Here is a 10,384-nt window from a genome sequence, read left to right as displayed (position 1 = left end):
GTCGCCCAAAGAGCCGTAGCGTCTTTCTGGTCGCCGCTGGGTTTTCAACATGTTGAAAAATTCTCGGCGACAGTGGCGACCGTGGGTTTGACGCCAATGAGCGTAGCTTGACGCAGATGCTGTCGTAGGTTGTTGCCAGGTTAACGTAGGTTGTCGCTAGGATGTCGTAGGTTGTCACCAGGTGACGTAGGTTGTCGCCGGTGCTGACTTCGGTGAATTCCATTATCGTGTTCGCCAGCAGTCGCCTAAAAATCGCCTAAGTTGGACGGGCCCATAACATTTACAGAATTAGATAGAGGAGTTTTGCTCAATGCGGGTGTCGAATGACATGGTGTAAATAAGGGTAAATTAAATTGAGTTCATAACAGAATCCTAGACTCACAGAGGTTCAGAGCAGGAGTAGGTCATTCAGCTCTTTGAACTTACTCTGCTATTCAATATGATCAAACCAAATCATCTGAATTCTGTAGAGGCACAAGAAACTGCAGATGTTGGAATCCTGAGTAAAAAACAGACTGCTGGGGGAACTCAGCAGGTCAGAAAGCGTGTGTGGAGGGAAATAGGCAGACAGTGTTTTGTGTCTGGACCCTTCTTCAGACTATACATTCTCAAGAAAGGTAAACCCAAAACCTTGTCTGTCCATTTCTCTCCACAGGTGCTGCCTGACCCGCTGAGTTCCAATAGCAGTTTGTTTTTTTCATCTGAATTCAATATTTATTCTTGCTTTCCCACTGTATTGTTGATCTCTTAAGTCAGTGGTGCTCTGTGTAAAGCCCTTCTTCAACAAAGCACTAACTGCTAGAAAAACCCAGCAGGTCGGCCAGCATCTGTGGAGGGAATTGACACATGATATAATGAATCTTCTGTGACAAGTTCATTGCACATTAGGCGCATAAATTGTTTCTCATCCTAGGCTCTAACCACTACTTTTGTACTCCCCCGCCATTGAAAATACTCTGTGTTTAGTCAGTCCCATCAGTTTCAATGAGGTCCCCTCTCATTCTTCTAAACTCTCAAATATTAGCCCAGTGGCCCAATCTATCTTCATATGCCAGTTTTACCATCCCAGGAATCAGTCTGGTGAATTCATTGCAATACCTCCACAGCAAGAACATCCTTCCTCAGATAAGGGCGACACGGTGGCACAGCGGTAGAGTTGCTGCCTTACAGCGCCGGTGTCCCAGGTTCGCTCCTGACTACAGTTGCTGTCTGTACAGAGTTTGTACATTCTCCTCGTGATCGGCGTGGGTTTCCTCCGGGAAGCTCCAGTTTCCTCCCACACTCCAAAGACGTACAGGTTTGTAAGTTAATTGGCTCGGTATAAATGTCAATTGTCCATAGTGTGTGTAGGATAGTGTTTGTGGGCGGGGATCGCTGGTCAGCGCGGACTCAGTTGGCTGAATGCCCTCTTTCTGTGTTGTATCTCTAAACTAAACTAAACTAAGTTAAAGTAAACTAAAGTAAACTACACCAATAGTGCACGTAATACTTAGGGTGCGCTTTCGCCAGGGCCCTGTACAATTGCAGTAAGACATCCCTTTGCTAAGAAGAGCAGCACCACCATTTATCTTCCTAATTTCCTGCTACATGGTTCTTTTATCAACTAATGCCCAGGGAAAGTCTGAAGAAGGGTCTCAACCCGAAACATCACTCATTCCTTCTATCCAAGGATGCTGCCTGTCCCGCTGAGTTACTCCAGCATTTGGTGTCTATCTTCAATGCATAAGGAAAACCAGTTCTTGCTGCAACTCCCACTTTCCTAATCGCATCATTCAGATATTCAATAGACAATAGGTGCAGGAGTATGCCATACGGCCCTTCAAGCCAGCACCGCCATTCAATGTGATCATGGCTGATCATATTCCTTCAGATTCTGCAAACAAAGTAGATAACATAACACTCTTCCACATTTACGCTGCATCTGCCTTTGCTCACTCTCCCAACCTGGGCAAATACCTTCGGAGCTTCCACGCAAAAAAACTTCCACCCAACCTTATATTAACAGCAAACTTGGAGGTATTATATTTAACTTTGTCAAATCAATCATTAATATATATATATATATATATATCATGAATTTCTAGGGTCCAAGCAATATCCTTGCAATATCCTATTAGAAACTCTGCCGTTCAGGAACAGATCTATTTTTTCCCAATCTGTTTCCACTCAAACAACCATCTCTTTATGGTGACAGTGTGGAAGAGGTTTACTAGAATGCTGCCTGAATTGGTGGGTCTTAGCTGTAATGAGAAGCTGGACACACTTGGATTGTTTTCTCTGGAGCAACGGAGACTGAAACCTGATTGAAATATATCCAATTATGAGAAGCATAGATAAGAGTAGAGAGTCAAGAATAGAGAGGCACAACCTTTACCCCAGAATGGAAATGTCAAACTCTGGAGGGCATATTTTTAAAGTATGAGGGACAATGCTCAAGGTGATGTGCAGGGTGAGTTATTTACACAGACAGTGGTGCCTGGAATGAGGGGTGCTGGTTATGATAGTGGCATCTCGGGTGCTTTTATCGATAGGCACATGGATATGCAGGGATCACTTGCAGGCAGAGGAGATTGGTTTAACATGTATCACGTTTGGCACGAGCATTGTGAGTGGCAGGGCCTGGTCCTTGGCTGAACTGTTCTATGTTCTGTGTTCTAGCCAGTCCCCCAAGTTCTCCAGTCGAGGCAAAATCCAATCTCTTCTGCACCCTCTCCAGTGCAACCCCATCCTTCCTATAGTGCGATGATCAGGCTGGCACACAACACTCAAAGTAATGGGTTAGATTAGTTCCCCTTCAATCCCTTGGAATATGTCCAGCAAGGCATCGACTCACACACAGAAACAACACCTCGTATTCTGCTTGTGTAGTGCACAACCCTCTGGTATGAACATTGAATTCTCCAATTTTAGATAACTAACCTACAAACAACCCCTTGTCCCCTCTCTGTTCATAAATCCCTCCAGGATGTCCACCCATTTCTTCCTTACCCCTTCCCCCCTCCACCTGTCCCCTTTCACCTATATTCCTTCTGACGGCTTCACACTTTGCGTCCCTTCTGTCCTTATCTCCGTATCTCACACTTTTTGTCTTTTCATCCATGGCCTTTGTCCAACCATCTCCCAGTCAATCCACCCCCTCCCCCCCCCCCCCCCCACCTGTATCCACCTATCACTTGCCAGGGGTTGCCCTGCCACCACCTCTCTTTCCAGAGTTCTCCCCTTTAGTACAATCAGTTTGAGAGGGGTCCTGATCCAAAACATCGTCTATCCAGGTTCTCCATTGATGCCGCCTGACCTGCTGAGTTGCTCCAGCACTGTGTCTTTTTTTTAAACCAGCATCCGCAGTTCCTTGTGTCCTCAAGGCATCTGCTATTGCTAGTACCACTTCCACAAGTAGTCTGGGATGCAGAATATTGGGTCCTGATGATTTATTGAACTTAAACCTCATCAAATTCACAAAGCATTTCTCTACAAACGCTGAATGCAAAGTACTGGCGGAACTCAGCGGATCAGGCAGCATCTCTGAAGAGAATGGACAGGCAACATTTTGAGTAGGGACACTTCTTTAGACTGATTAACTCAAGACTGTAGAATTGAATAATATTTATGTGCCTTGACTCGAAAGTTGCCGATCCAAAACATTGTCTGCCATTCGCTCCACAGATACTGCCTGACCCATTGATTATCTCCAGCTCTTTGCTCAGGACTCCAACATCTGCGGTTTCTTGCATTTCCTCTGATCCAATGCCGATTTCCCTCTGATTCTCCCTCCCACCGGACCAAGGTTCCCAGACATTTCTGCAAGGTTTTATATGAGCTCCTCTGCAAAGACAGAAGCAAAGTAACAACACTATTTTACCAGTGTTTCCCGAATTTTAAATACTCTTCAATGTTCAATTCCTACTCTCCTCTGGAAGTGCACCGGTTCACATCTATTTGTGTGATTTATTGACATTCATCAAATATAATAGAGGTTGGATATGTGTGATGGGCTGAAAGGCCATTTCAACATTCCAGTTCACCACAGCATGAGTCCAAGCACTGTGGGGCTTAGCTGCTTCTCAGTGGATAAAGAGATGGAAAATTGTAGGATGCAAAGGTAGGAATTTAAATTACGAAGTTTAATTGCAGTAATGGACTGCCTAGATTGTGTAATGTAAGGCCTAGAAAATATTAGTTTAGTTCAGTTTAGTTTATTGTCATGTGTACCGAGGTACAGTGGGAATAAGGGGATAACGTTTAGTGCAAGGTAAAGCCAGTAATGTCCGATCAAGGATAGTCCGAGGGTCCCCAATGAGATAGATAGTAGTTCAGCACTGCTCTTTGGTTGTGGTTGGATGATTCATTTGCCTGATAACAGCTGGGAAGAAAACTGTCACTGAATCTGAAGGTGTGCATTTCCACACTTCTATACCTTTTGCCTGATGGGAGAGGGGAGAAGAGGGAGTGGCCAGGGTGTGACATGTCCTTGATTTTTGCTGCTGGCCTTGCTGAGGCAGCGTGAGGTATATATTGAGTCAATGGAAGGAAGGTGGGTTTGTGCGATGGTGTTATTTAATCCTTCAGTCTCGATACATTCAGAGAATGTATCTCTATCACGGGTTTCCATTCCTCCATGATACTCTTTGATCCCCAGTGTATGGAAAACTAATTTCCATCGCTAATGTTCCCTGAAATAAGATTTTAAACAGTGTTGTATAAAGGTCACTCTTGCTCCTCAATAGGCATTTAATGAGCTGCGTAAGAAGGAACTGCAGATGCTGGTTTAAACCGAAGATAGGCACAAAAGGCTGGAGTAACTCAGCGGGACAGGCAGCATCTCTGGAGAGAAGGAATGGATGATGTTTCGGGTCGAGACCCTTCTTCAGCATTGCTCCAAATTCAACTAGCCCCACTGGGTCACTATGTCTAATATTTCCTATAGGAAAACAAAATCCTCATCTCTAATCTTGCTGGAGGCTTACATGTTTTTTTTGCCTTTTCCCTTCAAATGTTAATTATTCAAGAGAAATAGGGTAAAGATATTAGGTTTTGCCAAATTTTGCTCTACTAAATAGAGACGTTTTACCTCTTGTCAACTTAGGAGCCACCAAAATAAATCATAAAATTGTGACATTGCTTTAAGAATGCCCTGTTGTATGTTTCTTGAATTAACACTGCTAGAATCCAACGTGCATGTTTACACTGACACCATCTTGCTGAGCTTGCAGCAGCCATTTCATTCCTGCCTGTCGCTGAGCGGCAGGTTCAGCGGTAGACTTGCTGCCTAGGTTGCTGTCTGTACGGATTTTGTACATTCTCCCTGTGACTGCATGGGTTTTCTCCAGGTGTTCCAGTTTCCTCCCACACTCCAAAGACGTCCAGGTAGGTTAATTGGCTTCGGTAAAGTCGTAAATTATCTCTATTGTGTGCAGGATAGTGCCAGTGTGCGGAGATCGCTGGTCGGTGTGGACTCGGTGGGCCGAAGGGCCTGTTTCCGCGCTGTATCTCTAAACTAAACTAAACTGTAGGTTAGTGCTGTTCAAGTGAAGTCTCCAAGCTTTCCCTAGAAGAGGGAGGAAGAAATTGAGGGGGGGGGGGGGGGGGAAGGGGGGGGGAGGGGGTTGGAATCAAACATAGAAACATAGAAACATAGAAATTAGGTGCAGGAGTAGGCCATTCGGCCCTTCGAGCCTGCACCGCCATTCAATATGATCATGGCTGATCATCCAACTCAGTATCCCGTACCTGCCTTCTCTCCATACCCTCTGATCCCCTTAGCCACAAGGGCCACATCTAACTCCCTCTTAAATATAGCCAATGAACTGGCCTCGACTACCCTCTGTGGCAGAGAGTTCCAGAGATTCACCACTCTCTGTGTGAAAAAAGTTCTTCTCATCTCGGTTTTAAAGGATTTCCCCCTTATCCTTAAGCTGTGACCCCTTGTCCTGGACTTCCCCAACATTGGGAGAAATCTTCCTGCATCCTGCATATGTCCAACCCCTTAAGAATTTTGTAACAAAGAAATTGAGGGGGGGGGGGGGGGGGGGGGGGGGGGGGGGGAGGGGGTTGGAATCAAAGGGAGATGAGGAAAAAGGAAAGCACATTAGGGAAAGGTTAAATTTGCAATAGCGTGTGATGAGGTCTCAGACCTATGGAACCACCTTGTGTGAGAGGGGGGCTGCCGAGAATAAAGGGGGACCCGGGCATGGGGGGGGGGGGGGGGGGGGGGATGAGGAAGGGATGAGTACTTTTTGTAAATTTGCCGGCATATTTGTTGTGACTCTTTTGTGTACATTGTATGCAAAAACAAAGTGTTTCTCTGCACCTAGTGAAGTACCAGTGACTATAAAGTGTCATCATCATTCAGGCCTTATCTGACAGCATCTCAAGATGCTGCGATCTTCATCAGTGTTGCTTGCCTGCAAAAAGGGCAGCATGTGGAAATCAATACAAGGGACTCAATAATGATCAAATCAATATTGCAGTTAGGACCTTCTAAATCACGTCTAGTTCTCAGTCTGCTCTTGTGTCACTATGAGGGAACAGTGCAGTCATAGGTCGTGACCTTCTGGCCTGACCTCTGTCATTAAGTAAGCAGTACAAGCTCTGGAAGTTATGTTGTCATTACTTATGCTAAGTGTGATGGTGAACCAGCACCCATGCACAGAGGAATTGCAACCACAAGGGCCTGGTATCATTGGTAGACAAAAGTGCCGGAGAAACTCAGCGGATGCGGCAGCATCTATGGAGCGAAGGGTTCATTTCCCGATGGATGGGATTTCCACCTGGGATGAATTCAAAATATGCGTACAATATATCTCTGGATATAAGGAATGGGTGACGTTTCGAGTCGAGACCCTTCTTCAAACTGAGCTCAGTCCGAAGAAGGATCTCGACCCGAAACGTCACCCATTCCTTCTATCCAGAGATTACTGCCTGTTACGAGTTACTCCGGCATTTTGTGTCTATCTTCGGTGTAAACCAGCATCTGCAGTTCCTTCCTACACATATCTTTATAAATGATTAAAAAATCAAATATTTTACTCCTAATCCAACTTCGAGGCTAGGCTGTTTTCACATTTCTAATTCCAGTATTTCATTACCTTTTGGACCCATGTTTCACTGCCACACTGTCTCTTTACTGCTATGGAAAGTGGTTCATTGGTTTTATGGTTTAATGGTTTGAGCCTTTAATTATGACTTGGTCCCCTCAAACCACTGGGACCTATTCTTTATAGTTTTCAATTGCATCCATGTCCTATTAGGTACTGCACATTGTAAGCTTCATTGCAGTACTGACAAGTTGGTACTTTGTCAGTAAAATGTGGTCAGTTGCGTCATCCCAACCCTTCCAGCGATAACTCAGGATAGATTTTCCTGCTTGGTGGCAGCCCCATGCGACTGGATACTTTGAATAGAGATCATAAGGTCATAAGTGATAGGAGCAGTATTAGGCTATTCAGCCCATCAAGTCTACTCTGCCATTCAATCATGGCTGATCTATCTCTCCCTTCTAACGCCTTCTCTCCATAACATCCGTACTAATCAAAAATCTGTCAAATTTTCTAATAAAACCCCCAAATTCTTGCTAGTGGCTTCCACCAAAGATTTGCCGACTTGTTTGTTTTTCATGATTTGACCTATAGAACAGCTAGTGTAAAAATTAGCCCAGATGTTATTGCTTGTTATAAAAGACGTAAAAGATATAAAAACAGATTAATGTTAATGAATAAAAGTACAAAGCGTTGGAGGAACTCAGTGGGTCAGTCAGCATCTGTGGAAGGAACGGACAGACGATGTTTTGGGACACTTCTTCAGCCCAACGCTAATTAGATTTAGTTTAGTTTAGAGATACAGCACGGAAACAGACCCTTTGGCCCACGGAGTCCGTACTGACCAGCGATCCCCACGTATTAACACCAGCTTACACTAGCAAATTTTTAAAAACATTTATATCAAGTCAATTAACCTGGAAACAATAGACAATAGACAATAGGTGCAGGAGTAGGCCATTTGGCCCTTCGAGCCAGCACCGCCGTTCAATGTGATCATGGCTGATCATCCCCAATCAGTACCCCGTTCCTGCCTTCTCCCCATATCCCCTGACTCCGCTATTTTTAAGAGCCCTATCTAGCTCTCTCTTGAAAGCATCCAGAGAACCCGCCTCCACTGCCCTCTGAGGCAGAGAATTCCACAGACCTGTGCACCTTTGGAATGTGGAAGGAAACCGAAGTTCTCAGGGAAATTTCACGCAGGTCACGGGGAGAACGTACAAACTCCGTACAAATAAGCACCCGTAATCAGGATCGAAACCGGGTCTCTGGCGCTGTAAGCGCTGTAAGGCAGTGTCGCCGTGATGATCTAAACACATTTGTACATGGTGTGTCAAAAATGGAATAATACATTTCATACAAGTGGTTAAACTGGTAACCTGCAGTTATTGTGGTTGCGTGTGATTTAAAAAACTTCACCCTTGAATTAAAATCTCCCCAGAGGTTTGTCTCTTTTTACCTTTGCAACTTCTTGGAGCCTTACAGTTCTTTGAGGTTCCCCCACTTCACGCCTCGCTACTCCACCACTGGTGGCTATGCCCTCATTAGGCTCGAAGTTCTTTGATCATCCAGGTTTATTGCCCGAGTGAGGTCATATGCAAACTGAAGGAATGGCGCCACATTTACTGCATGGGTAGCTCACCACCCAACATATGGACATTAAATTCCCCTACATCGGCGAGACTAAGCATGCACTCACCGACCATTTCACCGAACACTTGCGCTCAGTCCGCCAAAGCCAACTGGATCTCCTGGTTGCAGAACATTTTAACTGCACTTCCCATTCTCACACTGCCCTTTCTGTCCTGGGCCTCCTCCATGGCCAGAGTGAGACCAAGATCAAACGGGACGACACCACTTCATATTCCACTTGGGTAGCTTACAACCTAGCGGTATGAACATTGAATCCTCCAATTTTAGGTAACTACAAAACCACTTCTGCTTCCGCATCACAGTGGCGCAGCGGTAGAGTTTCTGCCTTACAGCGGGTGCAACGCCGGAAGTGACGGTGCTGCCATGCAGCTGTGGCTCGCCTGCAGTCCGTCTGTCTTTTTTTTCTTCTTTTGTCTTGTTGGATGTATGTTTTAGTTTACTTTTAGTTGTGTATGCGTGGGGGGCGGGGGAAACTTGTTTTAGTCTCCTCCTTCGGGGGGGATGCGACCTTTTCTTTGTTGTATCCCCCCGTCTCCGTCTCCGTCTGTGCTGAGGCCTAATCGCGGAGCTGGCGGCCTCCAACTGGGACCGTGCTCGAGGCTCCGGAGGCAGAGCCAGCACTCACCAACGCGAAGCTGGCCGATTTCAGGGCTGTTGTGGCGCTGTGGCTGCGGCCCGACTTCGGAGCCTCGGAGGCTTAGGCCGTGGGCCCAATGGACGACATCGTCGAGAGCTCGCAGGTCCCCGGTTGGTGACCGGTTCTCCGTAACTCCTGCAACAACAGCTGGACTGGAGGGTGGCAGCTTCAGTAGCTTCGGCCGCCCCGGGCCGCGGAGTTTGAATCGGCCCGTTTGCGGAGCTCGGATTCGGCTGCGGGACTTACCATCACCCGGCGGGGGGGCCCAACATCGAAAGCCTGGCTCGCCTCAATGCAGAGGGAGAATAAGGAAGGAAGAGATAAGACTTTAAGACTTTTTGTCTTCCATCACATTGAGGAGGTGCCTGGAGATTCACTGTGATGGATGTTCGTGTTAAACTGTTTTTATTGTGTGTTCTGTTACTTTATTTTCTGTCATGACTGCAAGATACACAATTTCGTTCAAACTAAATAGTTTGAATGACAATAAAGGAAATTCACTCATTAAAACTGGAGGAGCAGCAGATCAAATTCGTCTTGGGTAACTTACAATCTAATGGAATACATTTTGAATTCTCCAATTTTTCGTCGTTCAACCCCACTCCTCCTTTCTCTTAGCCCGTCTCTTCCCTGTACCCCACCTGGAAGTGCACCCCTTTCTCCCGCTATCGCGAAGATAGACACACAAAGCTGGAGTAACTCAGCGGGCCAGACAACATGTCTGGAGAGAAGGAACAGTTAACGTTTCGGGTCGAGACCCTTCTTCAGACTGAGAGTCAAGGAGAGTCAGAAGAGAGATATAGACGGTGATGTAGAGAGTTATAGAACAAATGATTGAACGATATGCAAAAAAGTAATGATGATAAAGGAAACGGGCCATTGTTAGTTAGCTGTGGGCTGGATGAAAACGGGTACATCTCCCACTATCCTGTTCACCTCCCCTTTCCTCCATCCCTTTTGACCTATATCCTTTCATCTGGGTTCACAATCTACTTATCTAATGGCCTTTTGCCCTTTCACCTCAGCTCCTTGTTCACCTATCTGCCGACAAACCCTCCTC

At 45.9% G+C, this 10,384-nt stretch overlaps 1 long non-coding RNA gene across 1 annotated transcript; it reads left to right on the top strand.

The window, feature by feature from the left end:
* The first annotated feature begins 790 nt into the window (after positions 1-790).
* LOC116979370 lies at positions 791-10,127 on the top strand. The gene is made up of 3 exons (XR_004413684.1): positions 791-829; positions 5,600-5,602; positions 10,115-10,127. It is a non-coding gene; the product is annotated as an uncharacterized LOC116979370 (long non-coding RNA).
* Positions 10,128-10,384: the final 257 nt, after the last annotated feature.

Source organism: Amblyraja radiata, chromosome 12 (assembly GCF_010909765.2).
Source record: "Amblyraja radiata isolate CabotCenter1 chromosome 12, sAmbRad1.1.pri, whole genome shotgun sequence".
In the NCBI taxonomy this organism is placed as follows: Eukaryota; Metazoa; Chordata; class Chondrichthyes; order Rajiformes; family Rajidae; genus Amblyraja; species Amblyraja radiata.
This window is presented reverse-complemented; position numbering and strand designations above follow the sequence as displayed.